We start from the raw sequence: 24948 nt of genomic DNA on the forward strand, positions 1-24948 counted from the left end.
TTAAGTGATAAAAGAAAATTAAGCAGCCTGTTCTTTGAATAAATGAATTGCAAAAAATTTCTGAAATGGCAGTTTGTTTGTAACTTCATCTTCCTAGACGAGAATTTCCTGGAAAAGTAAAGTCATGTCAGGGTAGATTGTCTAAGAGAAAGCTGAGTGGATATAGATGTTTCATTTCTTTTTCACAAAACTATCATGGCACTCAAAAATAGAATAGAGGTAATGTATCTTTAGCTCATTACCTAGCCCAAAGTAGAATTTAATATTTGCCTGGAGTAAATAAAAAAAAACAGTAAATTAATGTGAATTGATAAACCAGGTCTTCTTAAAATATATTCCAAGGAATATTGGTTCCCACAAGATATCTTTTGGGCAAAAGGTTTACTCAGTCAAGAATAGGCTTGGCAAGTATAGTATCCTGTATCATTTTATCAATAAGTCATATAATATCCATAATATTGAAGTATTTGACTATGATGTCCTGCTGTAAAATGAAGCAGTCCTTTATGTAGAGTGATAAGGCCTGTGGCAAACTGAAAAGCACATGGCTTTCAAATTTGAAAATATAGCATAGGGTGAAACATAAGGAGAGGAAGGAGAGAGAGGAAGAGAGAAAGAGGAGGTGGAAGCAAAAGACAGGAGCAAGGAATGAAACTATGAGCTAGATTCAGCCCTAGGGCTAAGAAGTAAGAAGGGAAGATTCAGAGTCTTGTAGTAAACGAAGCTATCTTCCTTTGTTAACCCTGTGTTTTTCAAATTTACTTGAATAGTGAATAAGATGACTATATATTTTATTATCTGCACTAGGACACTTTGGAGTATGAAAGGAGGCTCTGCCAAATTACACCTGAACAATATGCATAAACTGGAATGATCTAGGGAAAACAACCCTACATGTTTTTACACACTACACACTCGGAGTCCATATTCCAAGTGACAGCTGTGAGAAATATTGAGAATGGTCAAAGTGATTTCTTAAAAGTGACCCCCATCAGAATTCTGTAAGAATTACTATAGCTTTGATGAACATGGATTCAGTTTTGGTCCCTAACACCAAGTCACCTCGGCCAACCTAAAATTCTCCAGAAGAACTTCTGGAATACTTATTTAAGTATTCTCTGCATCTATGGGCAAAGAAAAAGGAGGTAAAAATTATGGTTTCTTGGCAATTGTATTATTTTATTATCCTCATAAAATGAAAGGTCCCCCCCCCCCATAAACTAATGGCAACCTGTGAAATCACAACAAATAGCCAGATCAGTTAGGAAAGCTAAAAGATTTGGGTCTTTATTGACATTTCTTTAGCTTTTCTTAGATCATTTACAACAAAAATCATCAGATCAAAAGGCATCAGAGCGACTACTCTTTAGCTCCAGGTTACTGTTGTCATACAGGAATATGGTGCAAATACTTACAGATATTCTACATTTTCTGAAAAGATGGACATCTTTATTTTATTGTAATTACCTGATTTAAAAATAATGGCCCAGTTTTAACAACAAAGACAGCATTGGCCAAATAAAACATCTTTATAATAATCGGGGATTGTGGGCCTCTAGTTTTCAAACTTGTACGTAAAGATTGATTAGTCTTATCAAAAAAGTAAACATTTAATCATATATTACATTTTTATCAAAATTAATCTGGCTTCTTATGAAGAGAAGTGGTTGTTATCAATTGAATTTAGTGTAGTCATCATTTTGCAATATACACATATATTAAAGCACTATGTTGTACACTTTAAATGTATACAATGTTATATGTTAATTATGTCTCAATAAAAATAGAAGGAAAAAACATCTAATCAAAAACAAAGTTAGTCTTGCTCACCTTCACAATTATATTCTTTTTGAGTGCAAGGAACTGGTCTTAAACCGTTGTACCTGCCACACTGATAGATGGATATGTAGCAGGAACTGAATGAATATTAGTTGAGCGATTAAGGTCAAGATGCAGTGTTAAAATTATTAAGGTAACACAAGATACAGATTGCCTCATTCGGGAAGGGACCTGATCCCTTCGAGATTTCTCTGTTATATTTGGATGTATATAAATATTGCCTTTCTTTATATGAGAAAACAGTACTATGAAAAAGCTGGTATTTCCTTTAGTAACACCAATTTGAAAGCTGGTTTTACATCATGAGACCAGCACATACTGCGACAACAAGCTTTTAGGTGATTCCACCTTGACCATTGTCAGGATTGCATACGAGTAAAGGAAAAAATGACAAATTTAGTGGTTCATAAAAAAAAATATGGAAAACTCATGGCTCAAAGTGATTATCTTAAAAGATTTCACGTTAGTTGTCACTTCCTGCTTGAATTCACAAAACTGCTAGGCTAACAATATTTTTACTGCCTTTGCATGTCTCCATAATTGTGTAGCTATTTGAGAAGAGAGACCCTGAATAATACTACCCTGTCTCAGTGCTACCATGTCTCAAAGTTTTGTTCACAAGAACTTCTGGACATACCACTGTTACTTGGCCTACTTTTATTATGTTTGTTTTTTCGCCGCTATAAACTCTCCTGTTCTGTGACCAACCCTCCCTCTTTTCATCCCTGTGGAAGTTGACCCAGAGAGTGATGAGAAAACCAGAAGAAAGCAGGGGGCTTATGCGGCAACAGCAGGAGATGGCAAATCACAAAGGTTTTGGAGAAAGTATCTTTGCTTTTTCTTTGATTTTCTTAATAATATATTACTGGCATGTAATCTACCCTGAACAACAGAAGAAGAGTTAAGGATATACTAAGGAAGGGCAAAGAAGCAGGTTGTGGAAATGTCTTATATTCTCCTGCTCAATTAGTTATCCCTATAAAATATGCAACAGCAGGGGTGCTTTGCATTTGAGATTAATCCCACTGAATGTTATTGATGGGGCATAGCAATAATATTTGTTGTGTGGTCATTTATCTATTTGTATTTCAATTAAAAAAAACTAACAAACAACTACAACCAGGCTAAAGGAAGCAGATAGAGAAATTAAACACAAGAATAATGGCTTGAGTGCAGAGAACTGGATGCTGTGGTAAATGGGGTCTCCTGTCTTTATTTAAAGGCTTTAATTAATAGAATAAAAACAGGATTAATAACTACTTCATCTCATTCTAAATAAAAAAAGCAATTAGAGTTTAAGAAACTTCATTAAAATGTCCTGATTCACAGCCTCACATTTCTCTTTTTGAAATGTATTTTTTCCTTCCCTATGTGTGCTACATGTCATGTGTGTGCTCATGTGTATCATAGGACAAGGTTACTGAGCTGACATTTTTACACATGGCTGGGCCAGCTTGAAGGGACTTAGCCCTCATTTGACAAGTGCTACAAAAAGCAGCGAGTCCCGCTTGCATCAGCAGCTTGGTAAGGGGTGAAAGGCAAAGGAATGAGAGGTCTTCTGTTCTCTAACCAGAGCACCCTTAGCCATTAGGCACCTGCAGTCCAAAGTTGTTTCCAACAGAGAAAATTCTAAGCACTTAACAAATTGTTTTAGCTCCAATGATTTTTCTTCTCTATCCTGCCCCTACCTTATCAAGGATATATTTCACTAAATGATTTTGTATCTCAGTATTGTTTCAGTATATTTTGTTATCTTCATGCATGTTTCAGTATATTTTGTTATCTTCATCCATGTTTTTTTAACTGACTTTCCTTTGCCTCTTTTACTACATTTGACAATACATTTTTCTAGTTTTCTTGCTTTTAACATATTTTTATCTTATTTTGTTTATTTTATACTTTCAAAAGCTTATTCTTTCATATTTAATGATTTTGAATTATTTTTTCTGGACTGATTTTTATTATTCATTTTTCACCCAATTTACTTCTTTAAAATGCTTCTTTAAAAGTATTAAAAATTGCCTTTATTTTTTCTTAAGTTATTTATATTTTAATTTTTAACCTCTACTATTAGTTTTATTCTCTTATTTTGTTGATTTTATAATAGTTTACACTTATTTATACTTCCTCAACTCAGTTTTAATTCTTATTTTAAGAACTTGTTTTATTTTTATTCTATTTTAAATTGTGATTGTCATTATGTTAATTTGAAAATTTTTAATCTCCTTTATTAAAAATATATCTACTTTGTCATGCTTTCTTTTCTCAGTAGCCAGCAAGAGGCTATGGCAGCTAGGTGGTGGTGCAAAGTAGTTAGTAGGAATTCACATTAAAATAGGCTGTGGTTTGGCAGGGTAGGTTATAGCTCAAGTGGTATCATGCACACCTAGCATGCACAGGGTCCTGGGTTCAATGCCTAGTACCTCCTGTAAGAATAAACCTAATTACCTCCCTCCCCTCTGCCAAAAGACAAAAACAAACAAGCAAAAAATCCCCCTAACATGTAATGCATTTATTATTTTTTATTTTTTTATTTTTCATTTATTTTTTATAGAAACATATATATATTATTGTCATATTACTTTTAACCATAAGTTACTACAAGATATTGAATATAGCTCCCTGTGTTATACAGTATAAACTTATTTATCTATTTTATATATACCAGTCAGTATCTGTAAATCTTGAACTCCCAATTTATCCCTTCCCAACCCCTTCCCTCAACCCTCAGTAACCATAAGTTTGTTTTCTATGTCTGTTAGTCTGTTTCCGTTTTGTAAATAAGTTTTGTTTTGTTTTTAGATTCCACATATAAGTGATATTATATGGTATTATTCTTTCTCTTTCTGGCTTATTTCATTTAGAATGATATTCTTCCTGTTATTTTAATATTATTTCCTTTGTGTAGTACTTACAATGCCTTAATTTACTTAAGCATATTAAAACATTTATATTCTATGTATAACAATTCCAATATTACTCATTTTTTTCAAAACTGACTTTGAATGTCTTGTTTATGGCAATGCATTACATTTTATGTTTATGAACTCATAAAAGGCTATGAACTGATACTCTTTTAGAGTTTAAGTATAGACAAATTTTAAAATGCTTACACTAAACATACTTGTGTTTCCTCTTGCAATTTCTGAGGGACACTATCATTTCAAGACCACTTTAAACTAAGTTTTTGGCTTAAAGATGTATAAGTATTGGCTGGTGTCATAAGTTCTCTGGGTAGAATGTTTTCTTTTCTTTCTTTTTCCAATTTTACAAAGACCCAAAACAAAAGACAAAGACTAACAATTATTCTTACTGTCTTTACCTTCAAGGCAGACCTTTTATACTTTTTTATTCCAATGTGCATATTTTTTCATCATCATTCATGGATCCTAACTTTACCTGGTGTTTCCTGATCCAATCTTCTGACTCCCCCCCACCCCCCACCAACACTGACCCTGTATACATAGATATACAGGTTTAAAGGGCACTCAAAATCAGCAAATAAATATCTCCAGATCAAAGGTCTAACCAAATGTTGCTTATCTTGTATGATTCATGCTTTCATTATTGTTTATAGACACAAGAAATCAATTTTTTTATTTTAACATTTTTCAGTGATGTTATTTTTGGTTAGGTTTTTACAAATGCCCAGTTTATCACATTTCTGAAAAAAGAGATTAAGATTGTTTTACCATTAGTGTTCCTATTAAGAATTAAGTGCCACTGAATGGTGGCCCTGATAATTTTAAATGTTTTATTCTGTAAGCTTTCTACAAATACTTTCCCAAGTATAGAAATTCACAATTTTAATAATCTTATTTTTTTTAAAAACTAATTCCTTCACTTCCCCCAAATATCAAATTATCACCTAGGATTATTAAACACTAGGAAGGATGTTCATTTGCTAAATTGATAGTCTGATTTCTCTGTTCTATACCTGGAATGCAGTTATTACTATTTCACAACTATTACATGCTTCCTTAAAAATTTGTATGGAACAATAAGTTGACTTTTTAATATATTCACTTAACTTTTTCTTGGATGTTAAATCTACTTGAAAGAACTAGCTGCAGTCTCAGCATAAACCTGTGGTTGCTGAATTTTATTTATTTATTTTTGTACCAAACGCACATTTAAAAATGACGATAGACACCAAAGGTCATCAAATACCTAAGAATATATATATATCTAACAAAGTCTCTGTAAGCCGTCTATGCTGAAAACCACAACATATTATTTAACTAAATTAGAGACATAATAAAATGGCATTTGTGCAGGGATAAACAAATTAAGCAATGGGATATAACAGAAAGTCTAAAACCATATTTTTGTTGATAAATGATTGATGTCCTTTCCAATGGCTGCCTGAATTTGGCCTATCCAATAAGTAAAACTGTTATTTACTTTTTAAAACAGGACTATGGAGGCACTTCATTCACCTACTGATTTTTGATTAAACCAGTGTACAGCTTCAGTAATTTCCTGACAATGTAAGTAAAGGTATTGCTGTTATTATCAGTTTTATTCTGTGTCATTGTATATAGGGGTCCAATCTCCTTCATCTGCATCAAACTAAAGGGTTTGATTACAGAGTAAGTCTGGAACATGTCCCAAATCAGATTCAGTACCATTAAATTTCTCTATGTATAGGTAGAGGTTATCAGTAATGAAGTTTACAGTGTTCATGGGCCATCCTTGGACCCTAAGGCTTCTTCCCAGTGTCAGATTAATTGTCCAGTAAGTATTAATTGAATGGCCAAAGGAAGGATTCTAGACCTTTTCATAAAGCCAGTTTCCTGAATTGGTCATCCAAGTACATATAAGAGCTGGTTCTAATATTAATTGGGAGTCTTCCTGAAGGTTTAAATGGCTACATAACCAGTAATCATTGTGATTAGTAAAAGAAGCTGTTGTTGGATGGTGAACCTTAGTAGGTTGTTAGTCTAGATGAGAAAAATTCCCAACATAAAGAGAAACATAAGTTGAAATATTTGAATTAGTTTGCAAAGCAGTGATAAATAATTGTTATAAAATTAAGCCCTGGAAATAAGTGGCGACTTCGGTAAAATTTTATTCTGTGACCTTGGACAGAAGCTGTTTACACCATGCTGTCTTCTGCTTCGGGGGAAGACTTTTTTCTGAAAGTCATTAATTTTAAGCCAGGTCAGCTATAGGTTGGTAAGTCCAAGAGTCTGGGGACATCTCTTTAACTGAGAGACATGGATCCATGTTTTAATATTCTGTAACTTAGTTTTTGTGTAAGGAGATAAAAGAACCTTGTAGGGCTGTTTCTATTGAGGTTCAAGCATCATTTTTTTTTTTTTTTGATATGTCTTCCAGAACAAAGTCCTCATTGTGTTAAGGGGTGGGGTGCAAAGTCCTCATTGGGTTAAGGGTCTCTGAATACCTCTTTGCACTGTAGAAAATAAGCTTTAGAATATTGTATTAGAAGCTTACGGTTTTAGTTCATACTAGAATTGACAAAGGCAGGGTGTGCAGGGAGTTCCATCTCAAGGGTATGGATTGCCCAGTGATGATTTCATAAGATGTCAATTTATGTTTCCCAAAAAGGTAATCTTGTGGTTTCAGTTAGTTTTTCCAGTTTCAATTTTGGAATACCATTGGTACATTTAACTTGCCCTGAAGGCTGGGGATGATAGAGAAAAATGATAGAGAAAATGGCATTAATGATAGTGCCAGTGTGTCTGAATAACCTTGTTTAACTGTTTTATAACCTATTCATTAAAGTGAGTCCCTTGATCACTTCAAATTTGGCTTGAAATTCTCCAAAGTGGGGAAATGTTTTCTAATGATTTCTTTGCTACACTAGTGGCACCAGCTTTCTGACAGGGGAAAGCTTCTGCCCATCTAAAAAGAGTCATATCATTATAAGTACATAGTGATAACTCATAGAAGGGGGCAAAATAAATTAATTCCCTTTTGACGTTTGAATGGTGTGGTTAATGGAGAAGCAACCAACCCCTTGAGCTACTTCAATAGTTTTACATGGCTTATGTGATTAACATGTTAAACACTGATTATAAACTTGTGCCAATTTAGGGTAATCAACACCAACATTTTTTCACAATTTGAATCATTTTTTCAATTCCGTGGTGGGTAGGCACTTGAAGTGCTCACAAGAGTGAAAATCTGAGGCATTCAGAAAGCTATAGATGGCGGTTTGGCCTTCCCAGAATCCCCGTTTTATGTTAAAGTTGGATCTTTTCTTTTGCCGTTTCCATTTTCACTATCTGACACAATTTTTTGTCTGTTACACAGACATAAGTAACCTCATTTGGATCTATGCTATGAAGTTCATTTAAATTATAGTTTCAGCACATTAAGAATTTCTTGAGGGCCCTGTCTACAGCTGGTGCGCATGAGCGGGAGGATGTCTGCGTAGGCGGGAGTCCGTCAGCATGCACAGGAGTGCCCGAGTGAGTCAGCAAGCGCAGGAGTGTGCAGGCTCACGTGGGAGTGCGTCCGCGTGCATCTTGCCTTTTAGAAAGCAGCCAGCCAGCCCTGGCGTGTGAGGGCCAAGTGGGCCGCGGATTTTCAGTTCTGACGTGATTCCTAGTGCAAGCGCCCTTCCTGGGCTGGACGGCGACTTAAGGAGGCTCCTCGGAACCGGCTCCTGCGTATGATTGACCGGAGCCATGCTTGTAAGAACTGTGAAGAAAAGCATTCCCACCTGTCTGGCCTGACGCGACCCGGCCTGGCGCCCATCCCCGCGGCGCCTTTGCGTCTGAAGTCGTGGAATCTGACCCACTCCAGATGCTGCAGACGCTGAACCGGTGAGTCAGCCCTGCCGAGGGTGAATGATGCGTTTTATCGTGAGGTTCCACATGTAAGATATCCTGTGATATTTGTCTTTCTCTGTCTGACTTACTACAACTAGCACATAATCTCTAGGCCCATCCATGTCACTGCTAATGGCATTGTTTCAGTCTTTTTTATGACTGAGTAGTGTTCCATTATGTATATATACCACAGCCTCCTTATCCAGGTGTTTGTGACGGGTGTTTAGGCTGCCTCTGTATCTTGGCTACTGTACGTAGTGCTCCTGTGAACATTGGGGTGCCACCTACTGATTTTGAAGGTGTGCTTTTCAATCCTTGGGAAGTCAGACGAGCTGAGCCTTCCTTCCTTGCACCCTCCCCTGTTTGAATGCCCTTCATCCTCATGGGGCTCAACTTGGACTGGACGCATCACGCTTCCCTTTCTCCTTCCTGCAGCAGAGAAAACAAAATCTACAGCAGAGCACAGGAACACCTGTGAATCTCCTTCTAATGAGCTGGGCCCGCAGGCTGAGTCACAGACGAAGCTGCTGTTCGCGTTGTCAGCATCTATTTAGAGGCTGCTCACTGTCGGGGGCAGCAGCCAGGGGTTGGCTCTGAAATGCCGTATCTGTGCCACCTTTACCACGTCCCAGAAGACTTTGTCAGGATCCACGGAGTTTCTGGGATGGTTTTCTTTATCTCACACACACACACACACCCCTTATTTGTTCAATCTGCTGCATCATTATACATCTTCAGCATGACACAAATCATTTTGATTTTTGTTGCTTTAGCCCCCTAAAAGGGTGAGTTTCAGTTTTCTGGCAAACTCAGATATATAAGACAACATGCAGATGTGTGAGTGTGTATGTGTGTGTGAGTGTTACAGATGAAGTTCTACTGGAAGCCCGGGTCTCTGATAGGAAGAGGCTTTTTTTTTTTTTTAATTTTATTTTATTTTAGGGGGAGGCAGAGTTAATTAGGTTTGCTTATTTATTTTTTAGTGGCAGTCCTGGGGATTGAACCCAGGACCTGGTGTGTGCTAAACATGTGCTCTACCACTGACCTCCACCCTCCCTGCCAAGGAGGCTTTTCTGCTGTAGGTCTGAAGTCTGGGGTCATTTCAGCCTGGCTGTGAGATCTCAGTCCCCCCTGCTGGGGCCCGCAGACCTTTGTGGCTGTGTTACCTAGATTGGTGGAGTGCCCTTTAAAGTATTTACGTGTTTTTACTTTCCCAGGCCCTGCCAGTAACAATTGGATGTTCTCTGGTTTATGTTCTGGCAAATGTTGAAAAAACAAAGCACAGGCAAAAACTGCATTTCTGAGGCATCTGAAGAGGGGAGAGGAAAAAGGGAGTGTCTGTGCTGTACATGTGCTTAATGGGTGGAGCTTCATCTGATAGTTATGCTTCAGAGAGAAGCAGGAGACACTTGTCAATGCCTTGAGACAGGGTGGCATGTGCCCAAGAGCAGGACGAGTACACTTGGACTTGGGGGTATGAGTTTGTGCACCTCTGTGCCCAGGCATTTTGGACCTGAGGCATGAGGAAAATTCAGTTATGGTGATCCTGTTTTCATTTAAAATTTCTATAATTTGTTCATCGTGGATTCTTTTGCATTAATTTTTATTTTTATGATGTTGCATTAATTAGAGTTTTTTTGTATGTGTGTCACCTTCAATTTTGCGCCTGAGATGGTGGCCTTGCTCTCTCACCCTAGTCTGGCTTTGAGTCTATGTACAAGTCCCTGACGGCCACAAGCCTGGAATCTTCAGATACTACAGATGGTCCAAGGGATGATGGGATGATGGGTAATGATGTGATGCTTTGGGTCATCCTTTATGATGGTACCAACTTAATTTATGGAGCACTGTGTCTCTGCTGGGCTTCTCTCCTGCACGCTCCACGAGAGTGGAAGTTATCTGGTGTATTCACACTGTATTCTCTAAGTCCCTAGTACCTCTTGGACAGTCAATAAATACTTGTTGGAACAGAAGAATTTTCTTGAAGTTGGCATGCAAGTGACTCATACATATCCCTGATACTGAGGGTCTGATTGGTGGGTAGGAGCCTAAATTTTGATAACAGTCATTGTGTACGTAATAACAGTGCAAAGAAGTCCACTTTTTATAGCTGCATCATTTGATGCTGAAAGTCATCTCTGTTTCCAGAGTATACACAAGTCATGGACCCTCTGAGAGCATAACTACTGTGAGTGTAAATATTTTCAGTTTTTCCTTTTGCTGATTTACAGGCTTGAGTGAGGGGAAATGTACAGATTGAGCTGAGTTAAATTGAGGAAGGACTCCTATTTCTAACAATTCATACTGAATAGTTGCAAAACATCCAGTTTGATATTTTCCTTCAGAATTTTTGCCATGAAAGTCTTCAACATAGAGTATTAAATCTGCATTGGTTATTGAAGTTTCTTGTAAGTCTAACCAGGGAGTCAGATTTTGAGAGACCAATAAAATTATGAGCTTCTCCTTCATCAGGTAAGGATAGGAGGGTAGTAGAGTTTAAGGAGTTGCAGCAGAGAGTGTGCAGGTTTGAAGGAACAGGAGTAGAATCTCATAAGATGTTAGTCTACTAGCTGAGAAATGCTGAGAGCTCTCAGTATTTAGCTAACTTTCTGCAGCATCAGGAACTTGCAGATTTAATATACTTCCTTGAACAAGTTATGAAGAGGATTCTACCATTTTAGCAGCTGCAAAAACTGCCCTTAAGCAATTTGGACATGCCCTGGCTACCAGGTCAAACTGTAAGCTATAATCAACTGTAGATCTAATTTTTCCCTCCATGTTCTTGCCAGGACTCCCAAAGCCTGATTACTACACTCATGAGCAAACAATGTAGAAGGTTTGGTATAGTCAGGGAATCCCAATTCAGGATGATTTTATAAGGCTTGTTTGACTTAAATAAAGATTCTGTCATATTTTGTTTCCAAAGAAAAAATTTCCTGGATATTACTTCTAGTCAGGTCATAGAGTGGAGAGGTCAATAAGCAAAAATTGGGGACCCTGGAACAGCAAAACTCTGCAAGCCCAAGGAGTCCTCTAAATTATTTCTTAGTTGTATGCCGGGGGTAATTGCATAGTATTTGATTTTTTGGGGAAAGAATCTTTTTTTCTGATAAGTCATGACCAAGGTAGTATACTTTTTCATGTATCAACTGAGGTTTACTTTGAGAGGACTTATGTTCTTATAAACTAGCTGTGTAAGATATTTTGAGTTAATTTCTGAGTTCTTTCTGGATGAGCAAAGAAGGAAGTCATCTACACTTAGAATAAAGTTAGAATTTCAGGGAAATGGTAGTGTAATTTTATTTTTTCCTTTTTTAGTAATTTATTTTTATTGTAGTGTAGTTGATGTACAATATTATATAAGTTATAGATGTACATGAGAGTGAATCACAATTTTAAAACATGATACTCCATTTATACTTATTATAAAATACTGGCTACATTCGATGTGTTGTACAGTATATCCTTGTAGCTTATTTTATGTATAATAGTTTGCACCTCTTAGTCTCCTACTCTTATATTGTCCCTTCCCCATTCCTTCTCCCCACTGGTAACTGTAGGCCCCCGCCTGAAGGCTCTAGAGAATAAGCCATGGGTTGAATGGATAAACAAGCTGTGAGAAATGTCACGTAGCTGGCTGGATAAGAGATGGCCAAAGTAATGTGTCCAGTATGGATGACTGGATGGCCAATGACGGGTAAGCTCCTCAGAGGAGGACAACCTAAGACAGGTGCAGCCGGCTAGATAAGAGATGGCCTACTTAATGAAGTTTCATGACGAACTTTAAAACAATCTGTCCTTGATCATGTAACATCCTGTGCTTACTGCAGGAGCCTGGGAACCTGGAGCCTGGGAACCTAAATAGCTTAAGATTATTAACATCATTATAACTTAGATGGTATGTGAGGCATCATGCATGTCCTATATAAACCCTTTTACAAGAATCAGTAAACAGAGAACTGCTTCGCTTCTCTCTGCGCGGTGTTCGGTGTTCATGTGTACATGATATCGCGCCACCGTCAGTAACCACAAGTTTGTTTTCTATTTTAGTGAGTCTATTTCTTTTTTGTTATTTTCAATAGTTGGTTGTACATTTTAGATTCCACAAATAAAGGATGTCATACAGTCTTTGTCTTTTGCTGTCTAACTTATTTCACTTAGCATAATACCCTCAGTGCCCATCCATGTTGTGGCAAATGCAAAATTTCTTTCTTTTTGTGGCTGAGTGAGTACTGCACTGTGTGTATGTGTGTGTGTGTGTATACACACATTTTCATCCATTTGTTGATGGACGTTGTTTGCTTCCATATCTGACAATTGTATATAATGCTACTATGAACATGGGAGTACATGTGTATTTTCAAATTAGTGTTTTCATTTTCTTTGAATATATACACCCACGAGTAGAAATTCTTGGTCACGTGGTGGTTCTACTTTTAATTTTTTGAGAAACCTACATGCTGTTTTCTCCAGTCATTGCCACAATTTGAATTCCCACCAACAGTGACCTAGGGTTCATTTTTCTTCACATTGTTGCCAATATTTGTTATCTGTGTTCTTTTTGACTCTGTGAGGGGAATAGCTCATTTTAATTTTGATTTGCATTTCCCTGATGACTAGTGATTTTGAACATCTTTTATATGCATTTTGGCCATTTACATGTCCTCAGAAAAATGTCTCTTCAGGTTTTCTGCCCATTTTTTAATTTGATTGTTTGATTTGATGCTATTGAGTTGTATGGGTTATTTATATATTTTGAACATTAACCCCTTATTGGTCATATAAATTGCAAATATTTTCTCCCCAAATCTGCAAGTCTGTCTTTTTGTTTTGTTGATGGCTTTCTTTGCTGTGCAAAAGCTTTTAAGTTTAATTAGATCCCATTTGTTTATTTTTGCTTTTATTTCCTTTGCTTTAGGAGAAAAATCCCCACAAAATGCTGCAATTTATGCCAAACAGTGTTCTGCCTATGTTTTCCTTTAGGAAATATAATATTTCCAGTCCTATATTTAGGTCTTTAATCCATTTTGGTTTTTTTGTTTTTTGTTTTTTGTATATAGTGTTAGAGAATGTTCTAGTTTTATTCTTTGACATTTGCTGTCCAATTTTTCCAGCACCACTTACTGAAGAGGCTGTCTTTTGTTCTTCGTAAATTCTTGCCTCCTTTGTCACAGATTAATTAACTATAGGTGCGTGGGTTTATTCCTGGATTCTCTATTCTGTTCCATTGATTTATATGTCTGTTTGTGTGCCAGTACCATGCTGTTTTGATTACTGTAGCTCTGAAGTTGGGGAGTTTGATTCCCTCAGCTCTATTCTTCCTCAAGACTGTTTTGGTTGTTTGGGGTCTTTTGCATTTTCATTAAATTTTAAAATTATTTGCTCTAGTTCTGTGAAAAATGCCACTGGTATTTTGAAAGGGATTGCACTGAATCTGTAGATTGCCTTGGGGAATAGGTCACTTTAACAATAGTAATTCTTCCTGTCCAAGAACACAGTATGTTTTTCCATCTGTTTGTATTATCTTCAGTTTCTTTCATTAGAGTCTGATAGTTTTCTAAGTACAGGTCTTTTACTTCCTTATGGAGGTTTATTCCCAGATATTTTATTCATTTTGATGTGATAGTAAATGGGAATGTTTCCTTAATTTCTCTAATAGTTTATCATTAGTGTATAGAAGTGCAACAGATCTGTATATTAATTTTATACCTTGCAATTTTATCAGATTCATCCATGAGCTGTTTTCTGTTGTAGTAGTTTTCTGTTGGCATCTTCAGGATTTTCTATGTGTAGTATTGTCATCTGCAACAGTGACAGTTTTACTTCTTCCTTTCCAATTTAGAGTCCTTTCTTTTCCTTTCCTTTTCTTTTTACTTTTCTCTTTCTCTTTTTTCTTTCATTCTTCCTTCCTTCCCTCCTTTCTTTTTTCTTTATTTCTTCTCTATCTCTCTCTGTCTCATTGCTCTGGCTGATTGTGGACTTCCAATACTGTATTTTGAAAACAGTTGCAAGAGTGAACTTCCTTGTCTTGTTCCTGATCTTAGAGGGAGTGCTTTCAGCTTTTCACTGTCAAGTATGTCAAGTAGCTGTGCATCTGTCGCATGTAGACTTTATTATGTTGAGGTAACGTTCCCTCTGGTGCTCACTTTCTGAAGAATTTTTATCATAAGTGGATGTAGAATTTTGTGAAAAGCTTTTTCTGCATCTATTGAGATGATCATATGGTTTTTATTCTTTACTCCATTAATATGAAGTATCACACTGATTGATTTGAGGATGTTGAAAATGCCTTGCATTCCTGGGATAAATTCCTCTTGATCACGGTGTATGATCCTTCTAATATATTGTTGGATTTAGCTTGCTACTATTTTGTTGATTTTTGTAGCTCTATTCCTCAGTGATAGTGGTCTATAGTATACTTTTTTGTGATATCTTTGTCTGGTTTGGGTATCAGGGTGATGCTGGCCTCATAGAATGGGATGGGAAATGTTCCTTCCTCTGTAATTTGTGCAGTACTTTGAGAAAGGTAGGTGTTAACTTTTCTCTAAATGTTTGGTACAATTGACCTGTGAAACCATCGGGTCCTGGACTTTTGTTTGTTGGGAGTTTTTAAATTACTAATTCAATCATTATTGGTAATTGGTCTGCTCACATTTTTTTTTTAAATTTTTTATGGATTTATAATCATTTTAAAATGTTGTGTCAAATTCCAGTGTAGAGCACAATTTTTCAGTTATACAAGAACATACATATATTCATTGCCACATTTTTTTCTCTGTGAGCTACCATAAGATCTTGTATATATTTCCCTGTATTATACAGTATACTCTTGTTTATCTATTCTACAATTTTGAAATCCTGTCTATCCCTTCCCACCCTCCACCCTCTTGGCAACCACAAGTTTGTATTCTATGTAAATGAGTCTGTTTCTGTTTTGTAATTTATGCTTTGGGGTTTTTTTTGGGGTTTTTTTTGTTTGTTTTTTTGTTTATTTTTTTAGATTCCACATATGAGCAATCTCATATGGTATTTTTCTTTCTCTTTCTGGCTTACGTCACTTAGAATGACATTCTCCAGGAGCATCCACGTTGCTGCAAATGGCGTTATGTTGTCGGTTTTTATGGTTGAGTAGTATTCCATTTTATAAATATACCACTTCTTTATCCAGTCATCCATTGATGGACATTTAGGCTGTCTCCATGCCTTGGCTATTGTAAATAGTGCTGCTTTGAACATTGGGGTGCAGGTGTCATCCTGAAGTAGGGTTCCTTCCGGATATATGCCCAGGAGCGGGATTCCTGGGTCATACGGTAAGTGTATTCCTAGTCTTTTGAGGAATCTCTATACTGTTTTCAACAGTGGCTGCACCAAACTGTATTCCCACCAGCAGTGTAGGAGGGTTCTCCTTTCTTCACAGCCTCTCCAGCATTTGTCATTTATGGATTTTTGAATGATGGCCATTCTGACTGGTGTGAGGTAATACCTCATTGTAGTTTTGATTTGCATTTCTCTGATAATTAGTGATATTGAGCATTTTTTCATGTGTCTATTGATCATTTGTATGTCTTCCTTGGAGAATTGCTTGTTTAGGTCTTTTACCCATCTTTGGATTGGGTTGTTTGGTTGTTTCTTATTAAGTTGTATGAGCTGCTTATATATTCTGGAGATCAAGCCTTTGTTGGTTTCATTTGCAAACATTTTCTCCCATTCCGTAGGTTGTCATTTTGTTTTACTTATGATTTCCTTTGCTGTGCAGAAGCTTGTACGTTTCATTAGGTCCCATTTGTTTATTCTTGCTTTTATTTCTATTGCTTGAGTAGACTGCCCTAGGAGGACATTTTTGAGATGTATGTCAGATAATGTTTTGCCTATATGTTCTTCAAGGAGGTTTATTGTATCTCGTCTTATGTTTTAAGTCTTTGATCCATTTTGAGTTTACTTTTGTGTATGGTGTAAGGGAGTGCTCTAGCTTCATTGCTTTACATGCTGCTGTCCAGTTTTCCCAACACCATTTGCTGAAGAGACTGTCTTTATTCCATTGTATATTCTTGCCTTCTTTGTCAAAGATTAGTTGACCAAAAGTTTGTGAGTTCATTTCTGGGCTCTCTATTCTGTTCCATTGGTCTATATGTCTGTTTTTGTACCAATGCCATGCTGTCTTGATGACTATAGCTCTATAGTATTGTCTGAAGTCTGGGGGAGTTATTCTTCCAGCCTCTTTCTTTCTCTTCAGTAATGCTTTGGCAATTCTAGGTCTTTGATGGTTCCATATAAATTTTATTATGATTTTTTCTAGTTCTGTGAAGTATGTCCTGGGTAATTTGATAGGGATTGCGTTAAATCTGTAGATTGCCTTGGACAATGTGACCATTTTAACAATATTGATTCTTCCAATCCAAGAGCATGGGATATCTTCCCATTTTTTAAAGTCTTCTTTAATTTCCTTCATCAGTGTTTTATAGTTTTCTGTGTATACTTCTTTTACCTCCTTGGTTAGATTTATTCCTAGGTATTTTACTACTTTGGGTGCTATTTTAAAGGGGATTGTTTCTTTACTTTCTTTTTCTGTTGATTCCCTGTTAGTGTAAAGAAATGCAACTGATTTTTGAACGTTTATCTTGTAACCTGCTACCTTGCTGAGTTCTTCGATCAGCTCTAGTAGTTTTTGTGTGGACCTTGTAGGATCTTCTATATTATAGTAACATGTCATTGGCATATAGTGACACTTTTACCTCTTCTTTTCCGATTTGGATCCCTTTTATTTCTCTCTCTTGCCTGATTGCTGTGGCTAGGACTTCCAGGACTATGTTGAATAGGAGTGGTGATAGTGGGCATCCTTGTCTTGTCCCAGATTTTAGTGGGAAGCTTTTGAGTTTTTCACCATTGAGTAGTATGCTGGCTGTAGGTTTGTCATATATAGCTTTTATGATGTTGAGATATGTTCCCTCTATAGCCACTTTGGTGAGAATTTTCATCATAAATCAGTGTTGAATTTTATCAAATGTTTTTTCTGCATCTATTGAGATGATCATGTGGTTTTTGTCCTTTCTCTTGTTGATGTGATGTATTACATTGATTGATTTGCGTATGTTGAACCACGCATGTATCCCTGGGATGAACCCCACTAGGTCATGATGTATAATCTTTTTTATGTGTTGTTGGATTCTATTTGCTAATATTTTGGTGAGGATTTTGGCATCTATTTTCATCAGTGATATTGGCCTGTAATTCTCTTTTTTGGTAGTGTCTACCTGGTTTTGGTACCAGGGTGATGGTGGCTTCATAGAATGAGTTTGGGAGTATTCCCTCCTTTTCAATCTTCTGGAAGAGTTTGAGAAGGACTGGTATGAGTTCTTCTTTGTATGTTTGGTAGAATTCCCCAGTTTAGCCGTCCAGTCCTGGACTTTTATTTGTAGGGAGGTTTTCTTACTGCTATTTCAATTTCATTTCTAGTGATCAGTTTGTTCAAGTGGTCAGTTTCTTCTTTATTCAGTCTTGGTGGTCTGTATGTTTCCAGAAACTTGTCCATCTCCTCTAGGCTATCCAGTTTGGTTCCATATAGTTTTTCATAATATTCTCGTATTGTATTTTGTATTTCTATTTTATTTGTTGTAATTTCTCCATTTTCCTTTCTTATTTTGCTGATTTGTGCTCTCTCTTTTTTCTTCTTTGTGAGTTTGGCCAGAGGTTTGTTGATCTTATTTACTTTTTCAAAACACCAGCTTTTGGTTTGATTGATTTTTTTCTATTTTTTTTTTAATCTCTATTTTATTTATTTCCTCCCTGATGTTTATAATTTCCTTCCTTCTGCTGCCTTTTGGGTTTTTTTTTTGTTGTTGTTGTTCTTTTTCTAGTTCTTTTAGTTGGTGGGTTAAATTGTTTATTTGAGGTTGTTCTTCTTTTTTGAGGAAGGCCTGTATCGCTGTAAACTTCCCTCTTAGCACTGCCTTTGCTGTGTCCCATAAATTTTGTGTGGTTGTGCTTTCATTTTCATTTGCCTCAAGGTATTTTTTAATTTCATCTTTGATTTCCTCACTGACTCATTGGTTTTTTAATAATATATTGTTTAATCTCCATGCTTTCCTTTTTTTCTCCTTTGTTTCTCTGTTGTTGATTTCTAGTTTCATGGCATTGTGGTCAGTAAAGATGCTTGAGATAATTTCTAACTTCTTAAAATTGTTGAGGTTTCTTTTGTGCCCAAGTACATGATCAATCCTGGAAAATGTTCCATGTGCACTTGAAAAGAATGTATATCCTATTTTGGGGGGGATGTAATGCTCTGAAAATATCCACCAAATCTAATTTTTCTATTGTATTATTTAGTTTCTCTGTTGCCTTATTTATTTTCTGTCTGGAAGATCTGTCTAGTGATGTTAATGCAGTATTAAAATCTCCAATTATGAATGTATTCCCATCAATATCCCCCTTTATCTCTGTTAGTAATTGTTTTATGTACTTAGGTGCTCCTATATTGGGTGCATATATATTAATGAGTGTAATATCCTCATCTTGTATTCCTCCTTTAATCATTATAAAATGTCCTACTTTATCTTTCTTTATGGCCTTTGTTTTAAAAGTCTATTTTGTCTGAAATCAGTACTTCAACACCTGCTTTTTTGGCTTTTCCATTTGCATGGAATATCCTTTTCCATCCTTTCATTCTCGATCTATATGTGTCCTTCTCCCTGAAGTGGGTCTCTTGTATGCAGCATATTGAAGGTTCTTGCTTTATTATCCAGTCTGCCACTCTGTGTCTTTTGACTGGAGCATTTAGTCCATTAACATTTACAGTAATTAATGATAGTTGTGTGTTTTTTGCCATTTTGAACTTATCTTTGTAGTTGATTTGGTATTTCCCCCTTGTTCCTTTCTTCTTCCTTTTGTGGTTTGGTAATTTTCCTTTGTATTATCATGGATTTTATTTAGTTTTTGTGACTTCCTTGTAAGTTTTTGGCTTGTGGTTACCCTTTTCGGTAAGTCTGTTAGCCCTTTACTATATCTCAAACCCATCCTACCAAAAACAAAAAAAATTTAAAAAGAAAGAAAAAAATTCTCTATATTTTCTTGCTTCCCTCTCCCACTCTTAATGATTTTGATGTCTTCTTTTACAATTTCATGTTTATTTTATTTGTAATTCATAAATTACCACCTTTCTAGTTATGAGTTTCTCATTTCTGTAGCATCCTGCTGCTTTTCTATTTAGAGTAGACCTTTCAATATTTCTTTTAGCATGGGTTTAGTGTTGCTAAATTCTTGTAGATTTTTCTTGTCTGTGAAATTCTTTATGTCTCCTTCTTTCCTAAAGGATAGCCTTGCTGGATAAAGTATCCTAGGCTGCATCTTTTTTCATTCAGGACTTTGAATATATCTTGCCACTCCCTTCTGGCCTGTAGTGTTTGTGTAGAGAAATCAGCTGAGAGCCTTATGGGGATTCTTTATCCTTGACTCTGGCCATCTTGATTATGATATGTCTTGGTGTGGGTCTGTTTGGGTTCTTCCTGTTTGGGACCCTTTGAACTTCCTGTACTTGGATATCTGATTCCTTCTTTTAAGTTTGGGAAGTTTTCAGTCATGATTTATTCAAAAACCTTTTCAATCACCTTTGATCTTTCTTCCCCTTCTGGGACCCCTATTATGTGAAGATTGGCATGCTTTATATTATCCCATAGGTCCCTTATGTTGCTTTCATTTGTTTTTATTTGTTTATCTTGCAGTTGTTCTGATTGGGTGCTTTCTGTTGTCCTGTCTTCTAGGTCACTAATTTGTTCCTCTACATTATCTAGTCTGCTTTGCACAGCCTTTAGAGCCATTCTAGTCTCAGCCAGTGATTTTCCAATTCTACTTGGCTCTTCTTTATAGCTTCGATTTCATTTTTGACATATTTTATATCTCTAAACACTTATCTCTTTTAGTTCCTTCAGTACTTTGATCACTCCTTTTTTTGAAATCTTGATCTAGTAGGCTATTGATGTCTATTTCATTGATCATTCTTTCAGGGGATTTCTCTTGTTCTTTTAATTGGGAATGGTTTCTCTGCTTCTTCATCTTACTTATATCTCTCTGGCACTGTGGCTTATTGAGTATCAGTTATTTACTGTGGTCCTTAAAGGAGTTTATTTATCTATCTAATGCCTATGTAGAAATGAAACAGATTTTTGGCGTCTTTGTCTGTTGAAGAGGATAATGTTCTGTTGGAGTTCTGCAGGTGCTCTGGTTGGCTGAGTCGGTCTGTGGATGTGAGTCTTGGTGTATCTGTGGGAGAGGGTGAGCTACGAGTGTCCTACTACTCCGTCATCTTGGACTCTTCCCCCTTTGCTCACATTTTTTATTTCTTCCTGGTTCAGTCTTGGAAGATTGTACTTTTCTAAGAATTTGTCCATTTCTTCTAGGTTGTTCATTTTACTGGTGTATGGTTGTTCATAGCAGTCTGTTATGATCTTTTGTATTTCTATGGTAGCAGTTTGTATCTTCTTTTTCCTTTCTGATCGTATTGATTTGGGCCCTCTCTCTTTTTTTCTTGATGAGTCTGCTTAAAGGTTTATCAATTTTGTTTATCTTTTCAAAGAACCAGCTTTTAGTTTCATTGATCTTTCTTCTGCTTTTTTTAGTCTCTATTTTACTTATTTCTGCTCTAATTTTTATAATTTCTTTCCTTCTACTGACTTTGGATTGTGTTTGTTCTTTCTGTAGTTCCTTTAGGTGTAAGGTTAGATTATTTATTTAAGATTTTTCTTGTTTGCTGAGGTTAAGTTTGTATTGGTATAAACTGCCCTCTTAGACCTGGTTTTGCTGCATCCCATAGGTTTTTGATTGTCGTGCTTTCATTTTTATTTGTCTCTAGGTTTTTTTCCTAATTTCTCTTTGACTTTTTTCAGTGATTCATTGGTTTTTTAGTAATATATTATTTAACTTCCACATTTTTGTGGGTTTTTTTGGCATTTTTTTTCCTTGTAGTTGATTTTTAGTCTCATAGCATTGTGCTTGGAAAAGATGCTAGATGTGATTTCTATTTTCTTAAAGTTTTCAAATTTTATGTCTTTAAATATGTTCTCAAATTTCCCTATTTTCCTTCTGAAACCTTTGTAATTTGAGTATTAGTGCATTTGTTTTTGTCCTAGAGGTCTCTTAAACTGTCCTCATTTATTTTCATTCTTTTGTCTTTTTTTCTGTTCAGTACTGGTGATTTCCACTACTCTGTCTTCTAGTTTGCTGGTCAGTTTTTCTGTGTCATTTAGCATACTGTTGATTTTCTCTAGTGTAGTTTTTATTTCAGTTATTGTATTCTTCATTTCCATTTGATTGTTCTTTATATTTTCTTAACTCTTTGTTAAAAAATTCTAACTTCTCATTCTGTACATCCACTCTTCTCCCAAGTTTTTGATCATCTTTACAATCACTAACATGAACTCCTTCTTGGGTAGACTGCCTCTCTCCACTTAGTTCTTCTTCTAGGGGTTTTATCTTGGTCCTTCATCTGGAACATGTTTCTCTGTCACCTCAAAGTGGCCTTCTGTGGAAGATGACCTATGCGTCCCAGCTGTGCACTCCCCTCATCACCCAAGCTGTTTGCTCTAGGGGTTCACCTCATGTGGGCTGTGTGGGTTCCTCCATTGTGGTGGGCTGACTGTGTGGGCAGTCTGGCTGGCTTGGCTGGCCCCTGGTCCAGTTGGTCACCAAGCCCTTGCCTTATGCAGAAGCTGCCAGCTGCTGGTTGTCAGGGCCAGGTCATGAGGTGACTGAATGTGGAACCCCAGGATGCCCCAAGCCTAGTGCTGGCTCACTGCTGGGTAAAGTCAGGGCCCAGAAGATTCCAAGGCTGTTGCCCACCACTGGTGAAGCCAGGTCCTTGGGTTAGTCCTGGACTACTGGCAGGCAGAGCCTATTGTGGAGTCTAGTTGCAGGGCCCAGAGGTCCCAGAGCTGTTGTCAGATCACTGGTAATGAGTGGTGTTTTCTTACACAGTTGGTATGGTGTCTAGTGTGTCCCAAAGCTTGTATTGATCTGCTGATGGGCAGGGCAGGGCCAGGGCCCAGCTGGTCCTGGCACAAGTTCTGGCCTACTGGCGATCAGGCTGGGTCCCCAGGCTGTGGGATTTTGGTTTTCTTGCATGTGTTGTCTGCCTATTGGTGGGCAAGTCTGGCTGGTCCAGAGGCTAGAGCAGGCTAACTGGAGAGTAAGGCTGAGGCCCAGGTTGTTTCATGACTGGTGCCTGCCTACTGGAGGGCAGAGCTGTGCTCCGGGCGCTCTGGTGGGCAGAACCATGTCCATAGGCAGCTGTGGGCTCAGAGCATTTTAAGGCAGCCTGCCTGCTGATGGGTGAGGCTGTGTCCCCACCAGGTTAGCTACTCAGCCTGAGGCCTCCCAACACTGGCGCTTGCAGGCTGTGAGGCCTGGCCAGGGTAGGCCCTGGGGCTAATAACCTCGAGGGATGATGTGGTCAAAGGGGTCCCCAGGAATGGCTGTCACCATGTCTGTGTCCCCAGGGTAAGCTGTAGTTGCCTCTTGCCTTTCTGGGAGACTCTCCAAGACCAGCAGGTAGGTCTGACTCAGTGTCTTAGCAAATGACTGCTTTTACCCTTGGTCCCATAGTGTGTGAGGTTTTTTGTGTGTCCTTTAAAAGTGAAGTCTCTGTTTACCCCAGTCCTCTGGGACTCCTGAAGTTAAGCCTTGTTGCCCTTAAAAGTCAGCTGCTCCAGGGGCTTGCATCCCGATGCAGGACTCCTGGGCTGGGGAGCTCAGCATGGGGCTCAGGACTCTCACTCCTGTGGGGAGGGCATGTGCAGTGTCCTTATTCTCCAGTTTGTGCGTTTCCCACTTGGGGGTGTGGGACTTCTTTATATTGAAAGTCTGCCCCTTCTACCCATCTCATTGTGGTTCCTTCCTCAAGTCTTTAGTTATAGAAGATCTTTCATGGTAGGTTCCAGTATTTTTCATGGATTGTTGTTTGCAGATACTTGTGATTTTGGTATGCATATGAGAGGAGGTGAGCCCAGGGGCTTTCTATTTCACCTTCTTAGGCAATCACTCAAAAAAAAAAGTAGTGTATTTAAAATCCTGATGCAGATCTTGTGAAAAATGTGAAGGGGACTCAGAGAGTAATTGAGGCATAACTATCCAAGTATACTCTTATTTTTTTCCATGTGAAAGCAAACAAATAGTACTTTCCTTATCTACTGATATGCTGAAGTATGCAGAACAAAGGTCTGCCATCACAGACTGTTCAGATTTGGTTGGAATGTTGCCAGTAAAGTGTTTGGGTTGAGTACTGCAGGAAACCTTGGAATAAGATTTTTATTTATGGCCCTGGGATCTTGTACAAGTCCCCATCTTCCACCATGGGGCTTTTTTAATATATAGAACAAGAGTGTTGCAAGGACTGGTATAAGGAATATTTTAGTCTCTGATATATTAATTTCTTTTTATTGTGGTAGGGAGCCCTTGTATGACCAGGTTTTAATGGAGACTGAAGCAGTTTTGGAAAAGATTTCAAAGGATCATTCTGATTTTTAGTTGGTTCAGCCTCACTTTTCCCCATATCTGTGGAAAAAGAGGCCCATAGACTGTTAGGGGCTTCAGGGGATTTGTTAGCCTTTCAGGATGATCAGTTTGGGCTTACAGAAAACATAACCCTTCAGGCAGTTGCTGAGTCTGGCAATTCCAAGGTAACTTCTCCTGCAGCAAAATTTATTTGGCCTCCTAATTTATAATCTAGATCTCTTCCCAGGAAATTTACAGAAGCAGTGCCACATAATAGAAAAGGTATGGTGTTCACAGAAGTGACTAAGTGAACATTTATAGGCTCTGATACAGTCACCCTTTGAACTTGACTGGACATTCTCACCATGAAACATGTTTATTATTCCAAGGAAGTTACTGATGTATCATAGTGGAGTTCAAAGTGGAAAGAGTCATTATGGTATCTTCTAGCACAGTACAGATTTCTCCATTCATTTCAAGTTTCATTTCACCCTGATGATTTATAAAAATTATTGCGAATAGCTTACCAGGCAGCTCCTTGGAGCCCCATCAATGTTGAAAATTATCTTGGAGATCTGATGGTTGAGTGTTTCCCTCTTGTTGGAGAGTTATATTGTTTGAGAGGACCATTTCTTTTCCCATGTTCCTTCTATTTATAATATTGACAAGTATGCTTGTCAGCAGGGGCAAATTAGTTCTAAAGTTTGGTTGAGGCAACTACAGTTGCTGTAATCATAGAATCACAAGTTTATTTACTGAATCACTCTTTTCCTGTTCTTAACTTCTTTAAAAAGGGTCAGCAAAAATGTTGGCACACAGAAAGGGGAGTCAT

At 37.3% G+C, this 24948-nt stretch overlaps 1 pseudogene; it reads left to right on the forward strand.

The window, feature by feature from the left end:
* The first annotated feature begins 23067 nt into the window (after window positions 1-23067).
* The window catches only part of LOC102515055, a 79289-nt pseudogene continuing 77408 nt past the window's right edge, over window positions 23068-24948 (forward strand).

Source organism: Camelus ferus, chromosome 29 (genome assembly GCF_009834535.1).
Source record: "Camelus ferus isolate YT-003-E chromosome 29, BCGSAC_Cfer_1.0, whole genome shotgun sequence".
In the NCBI taxonomy this organism is placed as follows: Eukaryota; Metazoa; Chordata; class Mammalia; order Artiodactyla; family Camelidae; genus Camelus; species Camelus ferus.